This window comes from Phacochoerus africanus, chromosome 10, assembly GCF_016906955.1.
Source record: "Phacochoerus africanus isolate WHEZ1 chromosome 10, ROS_Pafr_v1, whole genome shotgun sequence".
Lineage (NCBI taxonomy): Eukaryota > Metazoa > Chordata > Mammalia > Artiodactyla > Suidae > Phacochoerus > Phacochoerus africanus.
The window spans coordinates 86893865-86917959 of record NC_062553.1 but is presented as its reverse complement, the minus strand read 5'-3'; the positions used below and the strand labels follow the sequence as shown (position 1 = coordinate 86917959).

At 46.6% G+C, this 24095-nt stretch overlaps 1 protein-coding gene and 1 long non-coding RNA gene across 4 annotated transcripts in view; one reads left to right on the top strand and one right to left on the bottom strand.

Annotated features, from left to right (window-relative positions):
• The window catches only part of MAML3 (mastermind like transcriptional coactivator 3), a 444013-nt gene that overhangs the window by 372625 nt on the left and 47293 nt on the right, over positions 1–24095 (bottom strand). The gene's annotated exons all lie outside the window — the stretch shown is intronic.
• LOC125137615 (uncharacterized) lies at positions 13737–22649 on the top strand. 3 transcript variants are annotated; one of them, XR_007137455.1, is made up of 3 exons: positions 13737–13859; positions 15825–17254; positions 18416–19319. It is a non-coding gene; the product is annotated as an uncharacterized LOC125137615 (long non-coding RNA). The 3 variants fall into 3 exon arrangements; XR_007137457.1 differs by lacking the exon at positions 13737–13859 and adding an exon at positions 22107–22649 and having other exon boundaries at positions 13996–17254; positions 18416–18495; XR_007137456.1 differs by lacking the exon at positions 13737–13859 and adding an exon at positions 22107–22649 and having other exon boundaries at positions 13996–17254; positions 18416–18741.

Here is a 24095-nt window from a genome sequence, read left to right as displayed (position 1 = left end):
GGCAGAACTCCACACAATCGTCCTGCTTGTTTGTGTGTAAAAAGGAATTCTGAGCAGAACGGTGTACTCCAGAGGCGAAGGAATTAAGAGTTTTCAGGATTAAGCGGAGCCAAATATTTCTACATCATTAAACACAAAATACACAAACTGTCAGGTGGGTTCGTGTCTCCCCCACGCCCTGCTGAAAAGGAAGGTGTTCCAGGGCATGGAACCCTATACAGTCTCCACCTCTTCTTTATCCATTTCACTCTCTGTGCTTATGGCCATTTCATTTTTATCTTCTGAAAAGCGTTGAGGCCGCCTTCTCCCAGATATGTTTTTCCCTAGCATTCTGTTTTTGAGGAGGTGTGGGTAGGAAAGATGTCTCTGTCATAACATTAAACACATCGAGGAAACCAAAATACACATGCACAGTTGTCCATGAGCACAAGCGTAAACACGCATCTCCAACCCGCTCCTGAAGTCCCAGCAGCAAAATTCCCCGGACTCACCATCTCCTCACCGAGGAGAAAAGCGGTATTCCCCAGGGACCATGAGACAACACCCTCACTATTTACCAACACTGAGTGTTCACTGAAATAAACCTTTTTAGCTATTGCCTTGGCGACACTGCGTAAGTCAAGTTCAAGTTCAATATGTAAGTGTAAACGTCACGAAACACGCAGGTATGGGGTGGCTGAAGACAAAGGGGCTCCCCGATCCTGGGTGAGCCCAAGGAGGAAATAAACCGGGAGATGAAGACAAGTCAACAGTGACTCAATTTGAAAAATCCTATTAGTAAACACTGAAGTCTCCCTGGCGTGATCTTGCTAATAGCTTTCATATCTAGCTGCTACTCCAGATCCCCGGGTGTCTACTGGGAAGAGAAGAAACAGACCTCACGCCCCATACCCCCGGAGGATGTGACCGGTGCAGGCCTGCCCCTCAGGCTTCATAAACAGCCCTTTGACCATCAAAAGCCTTGGCGGAATGGAGCTGCCGCTGTTTCTCCTGCTTTCTTTCTCTATTAGGTTTACTTTCCCGATGGTAAACCCTGTCAACTTTACTGCCCAGAAACTGGTCTTCAGAATCGGGCTTTCTGCTTTGAAGACTCCTTTTAAGAAATGTCAAGGGGCAGTAAACATAAAATAGGATCCATCGCCCCACCAATGACAACAATCACAGGGCCCAAGCTAATCAGTCTCCTCCATAAAACACAGGCCCTCTCTCTTTCTCTCTCCCACACAGGAGCCGCCCCCTAAGATCAGTTCTGTTGAGTGACTGTAAGCAACAGAGGAGGAAGCAGCCGAAGAGAAAGAATTCCTGCTGTGTTCTCCCCTCCTGCTTCCTTCCCGCGTCAAAAGGGTTCAAGGAAAGAATGGTTTAGGACCAGCTGCTTGTTCACCCCTAGCAGGCAAGTGTGTTCTGCCTGGGGGCCCAAGCGGGATGAGTTGGGTCATCTCCATATGTTTGCAAAGTGATATTCTTCCTTTCTTCCCTTCCATGTTGCAGCCTGGTCTACTGGAGACCAAACCCCACAAGGACACAACACAGGACACGGCAAAGCAGCCACGGCCGCCCTGAGAGGGAAGGTCAGCCTGCAGGGCGGGAGCGCCCTGGCGGCGTGAGGAGGGGCCTCTTTCCACTGTTAGCCCCCTGTTCTCGCTCCTTACCTGTGGCCTCTCGGGCCTATCCCGAGGCTCTGCCCACAGTCAGTGCCATCGTCCCAGCCACGAGCCTGCATCAGTGGAAGGCCTGCAGGGTCCACGGCAGGTGCCCTCCGACCTCAGGGGCCACGTCCATTTCATTGAGGTCAGGAGGTGATGGTTCAAATGAGACAGTCCCCGAAGTACCCGCTGGGCTTTCCCCAGATCAGAACTAAGCCACTTAGGGAGTTTGTTCAAAAGAAACCGAATGGGGGACCTGTCGAAACTGCTACAAACACACCTCAACGTTGGAGACCAGAGGGAGGCTCTCATCCCCGCTGAGACTCTGCTCATCCATTAGCCCTGAAATCAAACGGAAGCCGCAAAGGTTCGGTTTACAAGGCAGCCAATCTCCTGAAGCCCCATCCAGCAGGTGCTCCGTGGAACAGGTGAGGCTAGTCACCAAGGCGAGAAGGGGGCCTGGTCTTAGTATCCGCAGGAACCAGCGCCTGCTGGGTGTAGAGCGTCTCACGGTTCACTATGCGTTCTTTCTATGCGCGAGTTCATTTCACATTCGCAATACATCTAGGAGGCAGAAGGTGGACATGAGTGGCCCCAATCTCACAGAAGAAGAAACTAAGGCTCACGATGGTGACATGACTTTTCCAAAACAATCTGGCTGATGAGTAAAGAGCTAAAAAACCAAAACCAAACCAAAAAACCCTCAGACCTCAGCTCTTTCCACGACATCACGGCTCACCTTCAGAAAGCAGCTTTGCCTTTTTAGAAGCAGAAAAGCATTTCTCTTACTTTTCCTGTAGTGCCTTTTCTCTTTAGGTACAGGTAGAAAATTCCCCCTGCTTTTATCCACACAAGTGACACTCAGCAAACCACGTCTGAACCAATGAACACCCACCTCCATATGCCATTTCAATATCCCTTTATCCTTCCTGCTGTCGGCCAGATTTAGGGAGTTCCGTGTGCGGCACGTGGAATCCCAGTGGTCAGAAAAATGAGAAGGAATACAGGTGAATACACTCCTTGTTTGCACATAAATGTCGTTTGGACTCCTGGGGCCTGATACTTCAGACTCTCCCGAATCATGTTCTCTTCCTAACACGCAGGCGGACCTGAAAAGTCAGGCCACCTGGTTGCCACCCAACTCTCTGGAAGCTCCAGTTATCTTTAGTTTCCCCCTGCCCCCAGTTTTACCAGAAGGTTCCCCTGCGTCTTCCCAGTTTTAACGAAGCCAAATGATGTTTTGTTAAGGGCCCGGCTTAGGGGGTTTGTTTTGTTTAAAAGCCACCTTGCCATTCCCTGCCTGTCCCAGGCCGTTAACAGGCATTTGGCCCCCATGCCTCCTCCAGGCCCAAGTTCTCTCCCACACACTGGCTCCTGCAGGCTTCAAAGAAGCCCAGCGGCAAATGAAACACCCTAGGTTTTTTTAAAAAAACCATACTGCTGATAGTGGAACTCAGCCCTAGGAATACCAGGTGCAACTCACTGTTAACTTTGAAGCCAGCAGAGAAGGGCTAAACGGTCTCCCTGATTCTGCTGCTACATCACCATCACTCAGCACCCAGTAGGACCAAGGAAGGAAAGAAGTGAGGGAGGGGGAAAAGGGGGGAGGGAGGGAGAGGAAGGGAGGGAAGGAAGATGGGGGAGGAGGGGGGAGGAGGAAGGAAGGAAGGAAAGAAAAAAGGACTACCTTTACCCTGTAATATGTACTTACAGGAAACTTTTCCAAACTCCTACTGAAAATATAACTTACCGGACAAGCTAAAGGTCAAGGACCACTCAGATATTTACCCATTGGTGGCATATACAGCTTTCAAGCCCTATTTGTCTGGGTACAATCAAGGAAAGGTTTTTGCTTATTTACAAAATTCTTCTCAACTCTTTTGGATGATCTGCTGCCATATGAGGAAAGTGACATGCATATATACACCAGAAAGGTGTATAAGGCTGCCATTCTCTCATTCTACAGATCATACTCCTCGAAGATAATTAAAATGTCATTGACTTCATTGTACAATTTTATTACCAGTGTATCAGCCATTCTAAAGTTTATTTCTTCCTAAATCCTCTAGCTTCCTGCATCTAAGTGTTTATAACTCAGATTTCCCCCATCACCTCTTTCCCATCGTTCTCCTCCTAATGTTCTGCTTTTCCCTTCAAGTTACTATGAAGCATGACCTCAAACCAGCATTTACTTCCTGACCTCCAAAATGAAAAAGACTTATAAACAAGAAAAAAGAGGAAGTTTTTAGCAACTATTTTTGGACCCTATAAACAAGGCTTATTTTTCCAGAGAAAGAGTCTCCTTTAACCTACTTTGAGGGCTAAAACACGCCTTGAACACACTGTGTTCAAGGTTTTATCATAAAGGGGAAAAACAGGAGTTCCCATTGTGGCTCAGCAGAAATGAACCCGACTAGCATCCATGAGGACCCAGGCTCGATCCCTGGCCTCGATCAGTGGGTCAGGGATCCGACGTTGCCATAAGCTGTAGTGAAGGTCCAAGATGCTGCTTGGATCCTGCGTTGCTGTGGCTGTAGCTCCAATTTGACCCCTAGCTTGGGAACCTCCATAGGCCACGGGTGCAGCTCTAAAAAGCCAAGGGGGGGGTGTTGCTGGAATATAAGTTCTAATATTTAAAATGCAGTGATTTTCCCTCCTACAATTAACCACTCAGTCCAATAGTATCCTTAGAAAATATCATTTTCAAAAGGCCAATTTGCACAGTCTAGAGTCTGGTGATGGCTACTGTTAGGAGGCTGCAGTTGCTGATTGATAATTTGGAAACAACCCCCTCGCAGTCCCCTCTAAAGCTTTCTGCATCTGAAGAGCTGCTCCAGGGACCACAGCAGGCTGTTAGTAGGCTGTGAACAAGTTCACAAAATCGAGGATTTGTTTACAGTCCAGCCACAGTATAGAGAAACCAAAAGACCTAACCAGCTGTTGTCTAACCTGTTCTGGTCCTGTCTTTGTTTATTTCTTCCCAAGCTCTTAACAAAGAGGTAATGGGTAGTTAGACATTTGGGACTGGTTACTCATCTCGCTTTGCAGTCACAGAGCTGGTCCCAGCAGAGCAGCCAGCAACTTCAAAGGACACCCCTAGTTTGGATCAGTTCACAGGGAACAGAGACCAGGCCTAAGGGCGCCCTCATAAGACTCAGGACAATTCATTCCCCGCCCCTGGTTACCTGAGCCACACTGTACACCGATGCCAGCTATCACTTCCCCATCATAAGCGAAAAGGCTTCCCTACTCGGCCCTACCTGACCCTCTCTGGAAAAGGTAAACAGAAGTCGGGTCGCTGCCCTGGTCCCTTCCACTTCTTACTGACCCCACAAGCTACTTAGAATGGATAAACAACAAGGTCCTACTGTAGCACACAGGGAACTAGAGTCAATATCCTGTGATAAACCATAATGGAAACGAGTCAAATAAAGAATATGTGTGTGTAGACACACACACCTATAAATCAATCACTTTGCTACGCAGCAGAAATGAACACAACATTGTAAATCAACTACACTTCAACAATTTAAAAAAAAAATACAAATACATTTAAAAAGTCCTGTTTTTAGAGCTGCTTAGCCAAAGCAAGCGACACACTATGAAACCGGGAATTCTGAAAATACTTCTGATTTCTCATCTCTCACCCAAGGGTCTGCTTAGCCAACAAGGTACCCTGAGGTTTTAATTTGTAATAGTTTCCAAATAAAAAATGATGGGAGTTCCCTGGTGGCCTAGTGGGTTAAGGAGCCAGCGTTGTCACTGCTGTGGCTCACGTCACTGCTACTGTGCAGGTTCAACTCCGGGAACTACATCGGATGCCATGGACATGGCCAAAATAAAAGGCATTCAGTTTGTTTGGAAAGAGGCAAAATCTCCTGCCAGGTAGGACTGCTGCCTTCATTTAGAGTCACATTTTCCCAGAAACTCTAGCTCCAGGTGTACTGAAAAGCATCATTTAAAATTTGTACACCTTGGCATTCCCATCATGGCGCAGTGGTTAACGAATCTGACTAGGAACCATGGGGTTGCGGGTTCAATCCCTGGCCTTGCTCAGTGGGTTAACGATCCGGCGTTGCTGTGAGCTGTGGTGTACGCCTCAGATCCCTTGCTGCTGTGGCCCTGGCGTAAGCCAGCAGCTACAGCTCCGATTGGACCCGTAGCCTGGGAATCTCCATGTGCCACAGGAGTGGCCCTAGAAAAGGCAAAAAAAAAGACAAATAAATAAATAAATAAATAAATAAAAATTTGTACTTCTGTCACCATAGGTCTTACAGGCCTATAGGCCTCATAGGCCTCTAAGATTTTTGTCAAACTCTATGCTTCTCCTTTAACTACTACTGGTCTAAATTTACTTTCCTAAAGGAAATTTTGGCCCCAACTAAGCTCATGTAAACTTTCCGTTCACAGAATGCTTGCTCTTTTTGGACTCAGCACAAATCTTTTCTGAACTTAAGTAATGGCTCCTAAAGGCCTTCCACGCATGTTTGTTTTCCAATATAAGAGCATCATTCTGCACATACAGAAGACATTAAAAGCTTCAGGAGCGTGTCCAAAGTAGCTCTACGCTGGGAACAGCAGACCTCGCACAGGGCTCTCTTGCCCCACATGGGCTCTGCCTCACAAGTGTGGCCTCAAGACCTTGTCCCCTCAGTGTCCACTGCTACTTTTCTTTCTTTAATTCCACCTGGGTAGACACACGTTTTCGGACTCAAACTCTCATAGGTTCAGCTCTGGTCTTTTATCCTCTTTTGTCCCATGGTAGGGTTAAACAATACACTATCTAGTTGTCAAAATGTTTTAAGCCATTGTACCTGTTGTATTTCAACGATCTGCAGCCCTGTGAGACACACAGGACCGGGAAATTTAAAACATCAAAAATGATGCGACTGGCTCTGAGTTTTACAGGTACAACAGAATCAGAATTAAAGTCCCAGCTTTCAGAGTCTTGCCCATAGGGTTAATGCGTCGTACTCCTCTGTCTCACAACTACATGCCAAGTATAAATGGAACTGAACCTCTTAAAAAAGGGGAGGAGGAGAGAGAGAGAGGAGAGGGAGACAGAGAGGAGGGAGGGAGGAAGGGAGAGGGAAAGGGGGGAGGGGAAGAGAGAGACAGGGAGGGGGGAAAGGAGAGAGGGAGGGAAAGGAAGAAGGGGGGGAGAGAGAGAGGGAGGGGGAGAGAGAGAGAAGAAAGGAGAGGAGGAGACAAGTAATGAGCAGTAAACTACTTCGTTAGAAATTTTCTTCCCATTTTTGACTAAACTCCGAATAGACTCAGGGGAAAGAAAGAAAAAAAAAAAAAAACTCTTCTACTAACCCCTTCCCTGTATCATAGACTCCCAGCTTCTGCGTGACTCTGGATTCTTGCGGCAGTCCTGTTCTCTGGCTGTCAGCAGAGGGTCCATCTATCTTGCACTGCACACCACTGATTATGATTTCAGATACTCATCCCTGTCATAACAGCCCATTCTAAGCCAAAAAAATATTTTCTTCAGCAGTTTTTGCCTTGACATTCTGTTATTTGCAGATTTGTACTGTTCTTAGTTGTTTACTGTTGTAAATAATGCTGCCACAGGATTCTTTGTCCTTTACAAGTACTGGGGGTTTTCTATGGTTTTAGGGCTATGAAAACTAGAGTCATAGTTCTTTTTAATTACTGCCAGATTCTTCTCTGGATATATGGTATCCATCCAGGTACAGAAACATCAACAAAGTGAAAGTGAAGACAGTTCCCCACATTTTGATCAACACTGGGTTGAAAACTTCTATTTACTTTGTTTCTTGTCTCCTAGGCATGTAACTTCACTCTCAACTTGTCTTTAATATGTCTTTTAACTCCTAACTAAGGTATGTCCTTTTCGGCATGATAATTTATTTTATTTTATTTTTGTCTTTTTGCCTTTTCTAAGGCCGCTCCGGAGACATATGGAGATCCCCAGGCTGAGGTCCAATCGGAGCTGTAGCTGCCTGCCTATGCCGAAGCCACAGCAACGCGGGATCTGAGCCACATCTGCAACCTACACCACAGCTCACGGCAACGCCGGATCCTTAACCCACTGAGCAAGGACAGGGATCAAACCCATAACCTCATGGTTCCTAGTCGGATTCGTTAACCACTGAGCCACGACGGAAAATCTTCAGAGTGATAATTTATGGCCTGCATTCCCTCCTCTGTACTTTGTCTCCTTCACTGCTCACATTAAGCACTGAACCATGCCACAGGTAGGAAAAGGGGTCAAAAATCATTGCTGAACCACAACGAACTATGCCATCAACCCTTGAGCAAAAAACACAATTCTTAAGGAATTATGTTAAGGGAAATGGGAAATATTTAGCCTGCTAGAAATGAATACCCATCAATCATAAATACTTATTACCAGGTTCCCAACTATGCAAAATCCTTCCCACAAACTTGACCTGCTCCAAGAGACAAAGCCCCTTCCCTCCCTCCTTACCACCTTCTTCACCCTCCACTTACCACCCATCCCCTTCTTCCAATTTCTGTGTCACATCAGGACTGCCCATCCAGTCACCCAGGGCACAACTTCAAAATCTTCTTTGGGGAGTCCCCTTGTGGCACAGAGGGTTAAGGATCCTGAGTTGTGCTAAGGTCTCTGCTATGGCACCGGTTGGATCCCTGGCCTGGGGAACTCCTACATGCTGCGGGCTTGGCAAAAACAAACAAACAAACAAACAAACAAACCAAAAAAACCCTCCTCTTTGAATGCTTCCTCTTTCAACCAGTTCTCCTACCTCCTTTCCATTCCCAGTGCTGCACGGGCTGGCTTCCTCACTTCTGCCCAGTCTGATGCATTCCCCAGCAAACCTGCTTGCCAGCTTCCAGTCTCTGCCCCTCCACCCATCCTGTGTGCTGCAAGCAGATGAACGTCTCATCTCCTAGCACCCACCTGCCTTGGCCCTCCCGTGCGCAAAATTCTGGGCACTAAAACACATCCCAACCCGTCCCCAACCAAGAAACCGCATTCCCAATAGCACTCTATTTGTACCTCTCTTCGGTACTTATAAGCTTCTTGAGAAAAGAGAGTTTGCATTATCATCTTTATATCCTCACCAGGCTTAGTAAGATTTTAAGTGTACTCAAAAGAACTGATTTGAATTCGTTTCTGGTGCACCCAATTCATAGTACCGACTCAAATGTAAGCTTAAAAACAATGATTTAATTACACTTCCTGTGGTTCAGTGCCTCCTACATAGTAGAATGTCCACAAATAATTGTTTAACAAATGAACTAAGGAATCGATAGCTCTAATTCCAACGTGGATCCACTAGCTCTGTGCTCTAGACAAAGCCACCTAGGAACATATTGGTATTTAAAAAGTCAGCTGAAAAGAAGACGGTAATATTCAGAATACTCCTATAATTAGATATTAAAAAACATATTGTCAACATAAAATAAATAACAGGCCTTCAGGTTAAGCTCTATTATCAAATCAGAATTAACATACAGATGTGCCACAGGGGAAAAAAAATGTGTTTCTAAGAGACTAATCCAAATACTTTCTAAAGAAATTACACCTCCTAGAAATCTATTCCTGAAATTATCATAAATAAGGCTGTTTGCCTGATCAGATTTTGACCAAACATAAGAAGACTGGAACTCCCCTGACAATCAGCTACCCATTTTTCTTAATCCCAGCATGATTTAACAGATGCTGCCTGGACTAATAGCAGGGAATTCCAAATCCATGCTCTTTCTTTAATTAGCTTCATGACCTTGGGCAAGTCACTTCACCCTAGGGGTCTCTGTTTCTTCACCTGGGAAATAAGTGTTTGGCTCAGATCTTTAAGATTTCCATCCAGCTCTAGAATTCAATACAATGATTTGTGAATTAAAAATAAGCTTTTCACTGGTACACACACAATAGCAGGAATGCATCTCAAATGCACTAGGTGCAGAAAGACGCAAAGGGCTACATACTCTGTGACTACCTTCACAGAACATTCTGGAAAAGGCAAAACTAGAAGCAGAGAGCAGATCAGTGGTTACTAGGGATTAAGGGTGGGGGACGTTTGATAACAAGAGGGTGGTAGCATGAGGAAATTTTCGTTGGACATCTAGTGATGGAATTGCTCTGTGTTTAACCGTGCTGGTTACGTGACTCTGCATTTGCTAAAACTCATGGAACAGTACGCAAAACAGAGTGAATTTTGCTGTACATGAAGCAAATGATTTAAGGCATTAAAAAATATATATTTGGAGTTCCTGCCGTGGCTCAGTAGAAACAAATTTGACTAGCATCCATGTGGACCCAGGTTCGATCCCTGGCCTCGCTCAGTGGGTTAAGGATCCAGCGTTACCATGAGCTATGGTGTAGGTCACAGTCATGGCTCAGATCTGGAATTGTTATGGCTGTTGCGCAGGCCAGTGGCTACAGCTCCAACTGGACCCTTAGCCTGGGAACTTTCATATGCCATGGATGTGACCCTAAAAAGCAATAAAAAAACAAAACAAAACAAAACAAAACCACATATTTCTCCAAATCCAATGCAATTTTGACAACATCATAGCTGGATAGTTTCCCCCCAAAAGTTAATATTGGCCTTCTTTATTCACTAACACCATTTTGTTCCAAAACAGATGAACCAACTTTGTAGCCAAATAATTTGCTGCTTGTTTTTGTGGTGTTACTGTTGCTTTTAATCTTCACCAACAGTCCATTGACTCCTTTCCGTGGAGCTCATTTTGTAGAGTGGTGCATCTAACAATAAAAAAGAAAAATGAACCCAAGCAGGAATGATTCTTGCCCAGGCCCCACGTGGCATTCAAGGAATGTTAGAATGTTGGTATCACTCCTGTGATTCATACTAAAGATATGAGGTACAAAACCTGAATAATAATAACACAGCAGTAACAGCAATAGCTAACGTTTAATTAGCACTTACTATGTTCCAGGCACTGTTTCCAGGGCTCATTAATAGCCTTACTAAGTGCTATAACATCTACTTCTCAGAACAATCCTGAAAAGGGTTATGGTATCCTTATTTGACAGTTGAAAAACTGAGCAATTAAACAATTTCTCAAGGTCAAAAGGCTAGCAGGTGGCAGAGTCAGAAACCAAGCTACATAGTCTAATTCTTACTTTAATGCTAAGATTCTCTGTAGAAAAGTTTCACTTAATAAATAGCAATTTATTCATCTTCTTGGACAGTCTATAGCTACTACTACGTGCTTCCACAAATTCTTATCCAGGCTTTCTTCACATATTGAACAGAAGGCCTTTTCTAATTAGACAAGCCAGTATGTCCCGCTCTGCCAGGTGAGTTCAAGAAGTGGGCACATGGGAGTTCCCACTGTGGCCCAAAGGTAAAGAACCTGACTAGTATCCATGAGGATGCAGGTTCGATCCCTGGCCTTGCTTGGTGGGTTAAGGATCCGGCATTGCTCTGAGCTGTGGTGTAGGTCACAGACGCAGTTCATATCCCATGTTGTTGTGGTTGTGGCAATAGGCTGGCAGCTGTAGCTCCTATTCAACGCCAAGCCTGGGTACCTCCATATGCAGAGGTGCTGCCCTACAAAAAGACAAAAAAGGAGGGAGGAAGGGCAGGGGGAGGAGGAGGAGAAGAAGTGGGTTCAGCAAAAAGCTACCCACTCTTCACGACCAGGCCCAGGCTGCAGTTTCCCAGTCTACCCTCAGGGTCTGCAGCAAAGCTGGCCTTAGCTGAGAGGCGAGCTTTTCTTGAGGCAGGAGAACGGCTGTGCTTCTATCTGCCACTCGAAAGGGTCTACTTTTTCCTTTAATTGTTTCACTTACTTCTGTAGGTTTCAGCCTCTGAGTAGAAATATGTCCCAAAGCAGACAAGTGCCTGTTCTTGAAATAACCAGTTCTCTGCAAAAGGCAAAAGAACCAGCTATCACATAGGGGATGGTTGGTTAGGCTGAAGGAAACCAACCATCCAAAGACCAAAGACGTGTCCAGTAGACAGCACCTGTAAGGTATTTAGACTCTGAAAACTCTGAATATAGGAGCAAGGCAGATAACACAGAGAAAGGGCTCCCAACCAGTTCCTGGGTCTGTTTAGTCTGCTTATCTCAAGGGCAAGCTAATCACCTAAATGTCTGTTTATGACCACAACAGCGTTGATAGGGCCTTTCAGAGAAAGCAGGGCAGGCCTAGCACAGCCCACCTAGATTCTCCACCTAACATCTCAATATGGATCTCCACTTGGAGCAAACAGAACAGACCCTAGTTTTACTCATGTTTTATCCTTCTCTTCAAACCAGACTATAAGCTCTAAAAAGGGCAGGGATCTTCTCTGTTGTTGATCGATATATCTGGCTAACAGATCGTTTTTTGCTATAAAACTTAAAGGGGGGGGGGGGAGGGTTAATGGACCTGGAGGGAAAGATGGCAACTTGGACTTATTTTAAGGCCCTGCTTTTTTCCTTGGTGTAGACACTAGAATCTTGTGACCAAGAGGGAACCTGTAGCTCCTGCTAGGGAGCTTTTATAAAATCTTCCAACTAAACCGACTCTCAGCCTATGGAAATCAAGGACATATATTTCCAAAAGTCTAACCCGACTGGATGGGGAGGGAGCTGGGGTTGGGGAGAAGCGATCAACACAGCCGTTCTTCTCCAGGCCACCTACTCCCCCTCCCCAAAGTAGAATCGGAGGAGAAACCGGGTGAGGCACGTTAACCGAGAAGCCCTCCTGCAATTAATGTGTTATTGCTCCTTTAAAACTGAGAACAAACGGCCGGCAGCTCGTGATCCCGGAGGCTGCAGTGCGGTAATTGTCACTTTGCCACTTAACTCCCCGCGCACTGCTCACTCACTTGTCTGGGTTTATCTCTCAGCCAATTACTGCTGTCATTTGCGTTTCAATGGGTGTCGTCAGGGGGTCCGGCCCAGGCTGCGGGGCACAGGAAACGCGGGAGGGGACGCTGGCTTCCCAAGGCTGCTGGGTGGGAGCTGCAGGAGTACTGGGAAGAGAGGCCCACAAAACCATGCCAGGGGGACCCAAGGCTCCCCCACCAAACTCAGGTTTTGTCCTGGTCTACACTGAGGCCACCGGAAAGAGGGATGCCTGACCCTGAAGAGCCCCAACACAATAATGATCGTGATATTAAAGCACTAGACATTTTAGCTGCTGAGCTGACAGCAGATGACAAGCCGGGATGTACCAGAGATGATGTTGATGTATTATTGTGAAATCAAGGCGGGCACAGTCGCCAAGTGTGAAGACAGCAAGATCTTAATTCAGTCCTCATTGCTCTTATTTGCACTCAGATTTCCACACTGGGGAGGTTGGTTATCCATCTACAACCTGGCCCTACAGTGTAGGGAACTTGTGAATTTTCCTAGGCGATTCTGATCTGAAACATTCTATTGGTTGCCTGCTGTCATAAGTTTATGGTAGATTTGTACTTTGTCACAAATTTTCATTAAAAAAAATTCCTGAAAGGCATAACCAGATGTGAATTTTTATAATTAAATCAGAAAAAAAAAAGAAAAACCTTTGCCAGATGATGTGTCCAGATTTTCAGTTTCTGAAAAGATGCCCTCTCTGGTTGCTTAGCGGGTTCTAAACGAAGTGAAGTCTTTTCAAATATTTTGTTTCCTCTGCCTTCCTGGATCTGATCTATACCCCTGTTCACCGCATTAAGGCTTTTATCCCAGAAGGTTTAAACCTCCGGTTTGCAGAGGAAGCATCTTAGTTGAAGTGTATTAACCTAGCTTGAGATATCCTTTGGAACGCATTTGATCTACTCGGAATATCAAAGCAGGCGTTTTAAAACCTCAACTACAGGAAGCAAATGGGAAAGGAGGAGAGGCTGAGGAACAGACCGAATCTTTTATAACTGGCTCCTGTACGGTTGGCAGCAACTAAGAAGGCAGCATGTGTCAGTGTGGAGGGCAGAATATCAGCTAGCTGGGTGGTCAGCCACCTCTGGGTTGCCCATCTTCGTTTTCCCAGCTGAATAGCAGCGAGGTTGTCCTGCTCACCCTGCAGTTAGCAGCAAGCTCCCTCTGACATTCCATCCTCTGAAGCCCCAGCAACCGCAGGAGGAGGGCCGGCAGCTGGGGCTGGAAGAGACCTGTTCTAGCTGGATCCACACCGCCCAGTCTCTGGGTCTAAAATAAGACTCTCAACTTCTCGGCCAATGAGCTGCGCCGAACCTGATGACGTAACAGGCACCGTGTGTTCTATTTGCAGGCAAGGTCCGTGCACCCCAGGATTTCAGCCAGGTGAGGAGGAACTGGGGAGGGGGAGGGGGTACAGGAGAGGGGGCGGGGTGCAAGAGGATGATCCTGTCATCCTGGTGTGTGTGTGTGTGTGTGTGTGGTGTGTGTGTGTGTGTGTGTGTGTGTGTGTGTGTGTGTGTAGAGAGAGAGGGGCTGGAAAGGCTGCTGAGGTGCCAGAGTAATTATATACCTCATCTTGGGCTGTGCAAAGACGAGATAGCCTAGCTCTAGCTAATTGCCATCCTCAGGCAACGGTGTTCCCCACTGAACATCAGAGAAGGGAATCTGTTCGATGCAAAACAAAGAAAAAGCACACGTCCAATAAAGCTAACCAAGGGCCCTCAGTGCTGACTGGGGCCATCCACAGAGTCGAGACTCCGATGGCCCTCACTCATCTTCTCTCGGCTCTTCTAATTAAGAAAGCTTTAAAGGTGGAACCAGTTTGCTCCTTTCTTGCTCTTTTATAGTCATCGCCCTGCCCCAAATATGATGAGAGAGAGAGAGGGCGCCTCAAAATATGGAGAGTGTGGTTCCTAAGATAGCCCATGGCTAAAGTGTGAACTTCCTTAAGACCAGACACAGAAGTAACTTTCTCTTCTTTTCAGCTCTCCGTGTTTTTTTCAAATGCTGTTTCAAGCTGAACCGACTATTCAGATAGCTTCCCCCTCCTTTCCTCTTTCCTCTGTCTTTATCTCTCTCCGTGTGTTTCTCAGCTGATCCATAGCTTCTTTCTGGGTTAGGAAGTGTGCAATACACGTCTTTTTCTTTTGTTACCTGCCCTTCCCCTGGCCAGTGGCAGCCCCAGTGCAGGTTTGGAAGCCTGCTACTGATCATCCAGGACAAAACCCAAGCCAATCAGCAGGGCAGACCTGAGTCCATGTCTGCAGAGGAGCTGCCTTGCCTGAGCTTCTGCCCCAGAAGAGGAAGGTGGAGCTCAGCCAGGAGCCCCTCCTTTTCATGCAGAGAATCTGCGTCCCCGAAGTCGGAGGGAGCATACATTTCTTCTCTTTTTGTCAGATTTAACTTGATTGAGTGAGAAGAATCGTATCTATTCCCACCAAGGCCACCTGCTTTCTCCAACTTTCACAGAGCACATCCATGACACTCCAAGCCCAGATTTTCCAAGATCTCACTGTGAGCTCAGCCTGGACCATCTCCACAAACAGGCCAGACTTGCACATCCCAAGCTGACTCCATCACCTTCCTCTCTAACGTGACCCTTCCATGGAGACAGTGCCCGCACCCGGGGCCAGGCTCGAGCATTACTGCACCCTTGCCTCCTATACCTGTCAGCGAGCTTTTTGAACTTTATTTCACACACATTTCAAATCCAACTCCAGAAGCCAGAGATGAAACCACAGCCCAAACCCATCCTGCTCATAACCCATCCTGCTCATAACCATCCCCCATCACCCAGCAAAGGACCTGATACCTAACTCCATTGCCCAGTGCCCTTCCACTCTGCCCTCTAAGCCCCTCGGCATGACATTCAGAGCCATGCTTCTCTGCCACCACTGGAGTCAGTGACTCCCTGCACTGGGCACCTGCCCCTCCCCCAGGGTGCTTCCCACTTGCACCCCTAGTTCACACTCACCTGAGAGCAGCCCCTCCCCCCTTCACTCAGCTAAGGACTATGACTTTGCCCAGGCCACATCTGTCTTTAACTTCTTTACCACCTGAGTAGGCCACATACCACACTTCTGTGCCCCTATCATGTTCACACACACTTCTGTCACTGTATCCAGCTCCTTAGGGGCAACTTGGGGGCCGGGGGGCTGTGTACTCTTTCTGAGTGTGGTCTCAGCACCCAGTTCACACAGCGGACACCTGTTACGCACACACAGCAGGTTCTCAGCAATTGGGATATTGCACTTGTGCTTTCAGATGACTGGTTAAGGCCATCTGTTACTGCAGGATGATCAATACCTTAGCCTGAATTAGCTCCATTTTCATGTTATCTATTTAAAGAAGACAGACTCCGAGACACCAAGGAGTGTGTCTATGTAGCATGTTTTGTCTGGCGACTGATCTGCTTCTTCGGACACTTAATAATGTGATACAGTTGAGGGTGATGACGATGACAATGACGTCAACCGGAGCAGGAAACTGGAGATGACTCGACATCCTTTTATGCTCTGAGTCTGTGTCGTTGCTTAAAACAGTACACGGTGAGTCACAGGGTGACAGCTCACTCGTCTTGAAACTTTAACTAACCAGAACACCGGCTGGAGCCTCAGTCAGACACACTCCAGAGAAGCCAAATCCCGGAAAGTGCGCACGGCGGGGCTTAACGAGCGAGCTTTCTAGGGGTCGTCTGGTCTGCATTCACAGCCCATTTGTTGTCACTTTAACTTCCCTTCTAATAATTGGTGCCGTCTCATTCCCCAGGCATAGCAAGTTAGACATAAAATATGAGGCCAAGCAGGCCGAGTAGGGTGGAAAGAGGCTCCCAGGGGCTGACCTGGTACCATGACACAAGGGCTAATCATGTGCGAAAAAGGAGACAAACTTTAAAAGAACACCACGTACACAGCAGTCTGGGGACATTGCACCATTAGGGACACGGTGTTCCGCACGTATGAACAGAGCCGACTGCCCCCAGCACACAACAGAGGGACAATACTGAGCCCCATCATGATGACCAAGACAGCCAGAGAGCCTCGACTTCTGTCCAGCACTCTCACGTGTCCAGAGAAAGAAATTCAAACATTGTGAGAATAATTCCCGTCAGTATGAGTTTGGGGTTTTTTTGGTTTGTGTTTGTTTTGTTTAAGTTTTAACACGTCCCAGGGTAGATTGTGTTTACCTGGAACTTATGCCCTGAGATGCCTGACAAATAAACCCCTGTTTACCTTCACCCTATGGGAGCAATGAACCAGCACTTACCCACCGGACTGGAGCTGGAACCACATCCCAGGCCACGCCCACCGAAAGGATACAACCTACAACAACTCAACACCCTAGACACCGCTTCATCTGTAGAGGCAGCTTTACTTTAAAACACAATGAGACAGGAAACTCGATCTGCCAAAAAACTAGCCAATATAGCATGTTCCACACCTCCCTGTCCATGCAAAACACTCATGGACTAAGATGTAAATTCAGGTCAAGAGCAGGAGAGAGGCATCTATTTCAAGGCAGACCCCACTTCCGAATCTGTTTTCTTTAGGTTTCCACAACCCGCTCTCCTGTCGCCTGTGCCTCTCCTTTTGTGATCATGGTACCGCCCTGCCAGGTAAGGCCTCTCCTCTCCCACTGCCTTGCCCCACCTTTTCTCAGACCCTCAGATATCTAGGAGCAGCTTCGACGAGGGAAAAGGCAAAAATGATTACGTTTTGTTCCATTCAAGCCAGTTCCGTGGCCCTCATTTCTTCACTGCTTCAGCAGGGACAACCCAGGTAAATCCAAAGACAGGGAGAGCCAGAAGTACCTGGTTCTTTTTCCCTCAAAAGACAGGAGTTTGAAACCAGATTAGACGAAAAGGCTGTTGCATTAGAAAATATTAAACGAAAAGCTCTCTTAGAAACAGAATATTGCAAGAAGGAATGCACTGAGGGCAAGAAAAGAGGGGGTGGAGGGTGGCCCGGAAGAAGAAGTGGCTTAATCCTACAAACCATATCCAAGAGGTAAGTAAAGAGAATGCAGAGAAAGAGGGTAAAGTTTGGCCACTCATCTGACTATTCCTGAAAAACCAGAAATTTCACAACTGCATCTCCCAGCTCACTGCTGCCTTCCTTCCTGGTGACAAGGGGGAGGTGATCGCTTTTAGCAAGACGAGAGAAAGAGCCCCAATACTGTGTTTCTGCCACATGTCTCCAAACTTGCATAGAAGAGGACACATTAGCCAGCTGTCACTGACTGGTGTGGCATTTTGTCAAACCCCCATGTTTAGAAACTTCTCTTAAATATAATATTTTTAAGGGAGTTCCCATTGTGGCACAGCGGAAAAAAATCCAACTAGGAACCATGAGGTTGCAGGTTCGATGCCTGGCCTTGCTCAGTGGGTTAAGGACCCAGCGTTGCCATGAGCTGTGAGTGTAGGTCTTGGATATGGCATGGATCCTGCGTTGCTGTGGCTGTGGTGTAGGCTGGCAGCTGCAGCTCCGATTCAACCCCTAGCCTGGGAAACTCCATATGCCGCAGGTTGTGGCCCTAAAAGGCAATAATAATAATAATATTTTTAAGGCTAAAAACCTTCAAGTCTTCCATATTGTTCTCCACAATAGTAAATGACAAAGCAGTAGACTAGAGAGAAAGAAACACTAGTGTTTCCTTTAGTCAGCATTTTTTGAGCACCTACTATATGCTTGGTCCTGGGAGTTCTCAAGAGTTCTCACATTTTCAAACTGGGCTAACTTCTCTTTTGCATGTGTGAAGGGTGTGGATTGACACCCAAACAATATTCTCCCAAAGCCTATAACAGAGTGTACCCAAAAGGACAGAGGTGTAAGAGCTCTCACAAATCCAGGTTTGAAGTCCAGCTCTATTACCCATAAGGTGCTCATCCTTGAGCAGGTAACTTAACTTCTCGAGGCACCCATTTCTTCATCTGCTAACAGGAGGACCAAGTTTCATCATTTTATGAAGATTAAATGGGACATAGGACGTCAAGCAGCCAGCAGAACCCGGCACCTGGCGGGTAAGCGGTCCTTTCATTCAGTGAATATTCACTGACGACGTGCAGACTCTGATCTAGCCAGGGAGCCTCAGCCACAAAAAAGAGAAGCAAGATGCCCCTTCTCCTTCATGCTTACCTATCACCACTGGGACTTGGTGGGGCTCTGAAAACCTGTAAACGTGAAACCAAGTGGATGCTCTATAGATATGCCAGAGGCCATGATTTTCAGCACCTCGTTTTGACCTGCATCAGGAACTGCATTTTCAGGTGAGGGTCTGCTTGCAGGCCTGACTCCTGGGCACTGACCACAAAGGCTCTGTGGCTGTGGATCTGAGTCAGGCTGGACACCTGGGAACCCAAAGGCGGAGGGCTGGGTCTGCCTAGCCCCAACCTTCAGGGTTTAGGCGGGAATAGGACTTCAGAGACATAGATGGTTGTCCCTTTTGCCTTTCTGCTCTTAAAATGAGAAAGGTGACTTATTTTGTGATGGGGGGGGGACGTTCTACAGAGGAAGCACCCAAATGAACTGCTGCATTATTTCTCTCTCTGACTCATTTTTACTTTTCCTTCCCAGCCCTCCCTGATGCTTTGGTTAGCTCCCTATGTGGCACAATACATGTTGTGTGTACAAGATGCTAATACGCAATAAAACCCAGTTATTAGGCCCAGAATCATTTACGCACGAGAAAAGACAGTATCAGGTGCACTGACCCGAATTGTGTATTTCACTTTCTTGTTACTGACATTTAAGCGCATAGAATTGATAAAGAAACTCGCTGAGGAGTTCCCATCATGGCTCAGTGGAAATGAATCTGACTAGAATCCATGAGGATGTGGGTTCGATCCCTAACCTCACTCAGTGAGTAAAGGTTCTGGCATTGTGTGAGCTGTGGTGTAGGTCGAAGATGTGGCTCGGATCCCACATTGCTGTGGCTGTGGTGTAGGCCAGCAGCTGTCGCTCCGATTCGACCCCAGCTTGGGAACTTCCATATGCTGTAAGCTCGGAAAGAAAGAGAGAGAAAGGAAGGAAGGAGGGAGGGAGGGAGGAAGGAAGAAAGAAAGAAAGGGAAACTAGCTGAAAACTTTAAACATTTTAAAACTACATTCGAGTAGGAAGCATGTGCTCGATACAGACATACCCACATACAACTCAGGGCAGAGATTTTTCTAAAGAATCTTTATCTCTATTTTTGTTACTGGCACAACCATGCACCTCCTAAGAAATTTTCAATTGTTTTCAATGGGTGAGGCCGTGAGATTTTGTGGAAAGTCATACCTGCTTGGCTTTGAACCTCAGCCCTTCTCATTTCTAGCTATCCAGTGTCAAGGAGGTTCTTAAATGTTTCTAAGCTTCAGTGACCCCATCTGAAAAATGATTTTTTTTTTTTTTGCCATGCCCACAGCTTGTAGAAGTTCCCAGGCCAGGGATCGAAACCACACCCCAGTAGCCACCCAAGCCGCTGCAGTGACAATGCCAGTTCAATCCACTGAACCACCAGGGAATTCCTGAAAAATGGATTTTAGAGAGAAATAAATTAGATAAGGGATATAAGCAGAGTGTTTGGACACAGGCGAGGCATTCGGAAAAAGTTGTTCCACCCCCCTCTTCCCACGACACACCACTCTCAAACCCTTTCTTTTCCATTCTACTGCCCAGTGACCGCTCTCCTGGATGACTGCCAGCTCTGCCTGGTCTCTGGGCCTCTTGTCTGCCATTCCTCCCATCCATCCCAGACCTGCTGTTAGAAATAGTGTTCAGAATCAGAAATCTGATCCTGGCATGTCTCTGTGACAAATCCCTGGCCGTTACACTCAGAACAAGTCTGTTTTCAGAACCAAGCCATCCCCACCCACTTGCTCAGCCTCACCTCCTCTGCCCACCCCGCCTCTGCCCCCTGGGTGAGGGCAGCCCCCACGTTCCAGGCTCGCAGCCAATGTGCAGGCCACATCGTTTGCTCCGTGTGCAGATGCTCCCTGCCCCTGCTCCTGATGCCATCCCCCACCCCCTCCCATCTGCAGGGACCACTGTCTTCCTCAAGGCTCAGCTCAGATGAGTCACCCCCTCCCTTCTGAAACTTCCCCTGATTTCGCAGCCACTCAGCACTCATGCTTCAATGGTACCTTTCTCTCAATTTTATTAAGTTTTGCGTTCTAGAGTCATCCGCTTACGTGGTCCTTCTCTACTGGACTGTTAGTTCTTCCATGCTAGAGACCACATTTTAGATATTTTTTTAAAAGAATCCTCAAGCTGGAGTTCCCATTGTGGCCCAGTGGAAATGAATCCAACCAGTATCCATGAGGATGTGGTTCGATTCCTGGCCTCGCTCAGTGGGTTAAGGATCTGGCATTGCCGTGAGCTGTGGTGTAAGTTGCAGACGCATCTCGGATCTGGCGTTGGTGTGGCTGTGACAGGCCAGGAGCTTTAGCTCCGCTTCAACCCTTAGCCTGGGAATTTCCAGGCTAATTTAGGTGTGGCCCTAAAAAGCAAAAAGAAAAAAGAGAAGAACAAAGAAAAAAAGAATCCTCAAGTTTATCATTCTTTACATAAAGAAGACACTCCCATGGTGCTTTAAATTCTGGCAAAAGAAAACTGGAATGCATTGGAAGTAAAATCTTGGGTGTATTTTAAAAAAATTAAAAAAAAAAAAAGATTAAAACCCCCCCAGCAAACCAGAGGTGTATGCCATCTGGGGTGGATGGCCACAAATTCTTTGATCCTTCTTCCATCGGCAGGTGAGTCTATTTCCCTCCCATTGAATATGAACTGCCTGTAACCAGTCTGGCCAATAGAGTGACATTATGCCAGTTCCAAGTCTAGCGTGTAACACGACTCACAGCTTTGCCCTACGCTTTTGCCGAGCCGCCCTGCGAGACATTTGATCACCCTAGTGCAGAAATCTCATCGAGAGGCCCTGAGTCCACATGGAGAGGGAGAGGGACCCTGGGAGAGATCAGCCTTCCAGGAATCCCTGCCACAGTGCCAGGAAGGTGAGGAATGCCATACTGGACCCTCCAGACCAGATCAACTATTGACTGAATACCACTGAGGGACCTGTGACACATACTACAGGGACCACGAGGGTCACCCAGCTGAGCCTTGCTCAAATTCATGATCCACAAAATCACAGATATAATTACAGGGTGGCTCTTTTTAGCCCACCAAATGTTGAGGTGGTTTGCCAGCAGCAAAAGTCCCTGGAACAACACTATGTTAATCAGCATCCTAGGCCTGGCCTAACTACTAGAATACTTTTCCTCCAAAGGGAATACTTCTCTTATTTACCAATAGAATAGTTGGGGGAAAATGAGCTTATCCTGAAGAAACGTGCATTACACATTATACATGTGTATCATGAGCCCAAGTGTCCTAGAGCCTGGCAGAGCTCTCATCCCCTGCATTAGATAATCAGCAACTTGAGGGCAGCACCCACGTCCTGCAGGTTGTACTTCTGTCTCAAAGGATAAGGTACACAGCATATACTCAATATGCTCAATACTATGTAAGTATCTGATTTATTGACCGTCTGCTCTGTAAAGAGCATTAAATTGGAAGGCCTGGAGGTACAAAACCTAAGCTCTATTCTTTACTTTGAAAAGGGAAAAGACAGACGTGCCCACCTCTCTCTGAACAGATGCAGTTGACAGTGAACTTTACGAACAACCCCGCTGAACACGGTGCACCTTGATCTTGGACGTGCAGGAAGCCAGGAGCCTGTGTTCTAGCCCTTAAACACCCACACCTCTTATGCCTGCGAGGAAGAAATCTTTGTGTCTTCATCGATCTAAGTGGGGAGAACGTATCTGAAATCTCTTAGATGAGTATAAGCTAGAAGTGAAATCAGGTTAAGGATTGAAAACACCTTTGGTTTCTCAGCCACACAATAGTGGGTAAACTCAAGCGACTACTGTTGTGCTGCAGATATATGTGATCTTAGTTTATAAAATAGACAGAATTAGCAAAGGCAATTCTATATGCTGGGTCAGCTGAGCATTTTTTTACATATACTGGATTTTCCATTTTATTGTCTTTGAAACATAGTAAATAAAACAAACCTAAAATGTACGGGGAGAATTCAGCTAACTGTTGAAGACGATCTAAACGTGTGTTGGAATCGAAAAGGGTCTACATATACACAATGGAATATTACTCAGCCATTAAAAGGAACAAAATAACGGCATTTTTAGCAACATGAATGGACCTAGAAATTATCGTGCTAAGTGAAGTCAGTCAGACAATGAGACACCAACATCAAATGCTATCACCAACATGTGGAATTTGAAAAAAGGACACAATGAACTTTGCAGAACAGATACTGACTCACAGACTTTGAAAAAACTTATGGTTTCCAAAGGAGACAGTTTGGGGGGTGGGGGGATGCACTGGGGGTATGGGATTGTGATGATCGTTGTACAATTATAAATGTAATAAATTCATTGAGTAATAATTAAAAAAAAAAAAAAAAGAATCTCCCGTGCCCTCAGGCTGGGTCTTCTATAAGACATGAACCGAAATGTGATGGGAAACTCCAAAGTGACATGGGGAATGATTGTCGTTGTTTCAGGGTAATGCAGTACTAAGCAAAAAGCCTGGGCTACTAGAAAATGAACACTAGCCTGTTCCTGTGGGCATCCACTCCTCCTCACAGACATACACTGAGGCATGAGCAGGACTGTGCTGTATCATTTATTCTCATACCAAAACCCTACAACCTCAGAAGGATTTGGGACTCCATCTTAAGTTTAGACGGGGAAATTGAAGCCTAGAGATGTTGTAACTCCCCATTATTTGTTCCCAGTGCTGCCATAATAAAATAGCACAGACTGAGTGGCTTAAAGGGCAGGAATTTCTTTTCTCCTAGTTCTGGAGGCTGCAAGTCCAAGATCAAGGTGCCGGCAGGTGTAGTTTCTCCAAAGCCCTCCCTTCCCGGCTTGCAGCCAGCTGCCCTCTCGCTGTGTCCTCGCCTGGCCTTTGCCCTGTATGCAGTCACTCCTGATGTCCCTCTGTCTTCTAAGGCCACCGGTCACACTGAATTAGAGGCTCCACCCTCTGACCTCATTTCACTCTATCTCCCTAAAGGCACTATCTCCAAATACAGGCATAGCGGGGGTTAGGGCTTCCACCTATGAATGTGGGGGGACATAACTGAGTCCATAACATCTCCCCAAGTCACAAAGTTAGTCAGTGGTGGAGCCGGGATGGGGTGTAACTCCTGCCTCCCTTCCTATGATCCACCCAACTGCTATCTGCCCTGCTTTCCTCTCCCACCTCATTCTCAGTCCATAGAAAACAGCCCAGGACACAAAGGTAAGGGAATGGAGGTCAGAGTGTGGCCGTAAAGGAGAGAAAGGAAGCCGAAATGCAGAAAATCCAGAAAAACTGACTCTTCGAAAAACAGGAAATGCAGCTCACACTCAAATGTAGTTGTCCATGGCCAAGATCCCTACCTGGCCCCACGATGCTGGCTTTGTTTCAACAACAGAAAAGTGTCTCATCCTTTCAGATGGAGAGGAAGGTCTTGGGAACCTATGAAGAGCCATGGGACGGGTATGACCCAGCGCCATGCTCTTCCCAAAATTATAAGATGATTTACAGTTTAGTTTTTTTAATCACATTTTTGCAA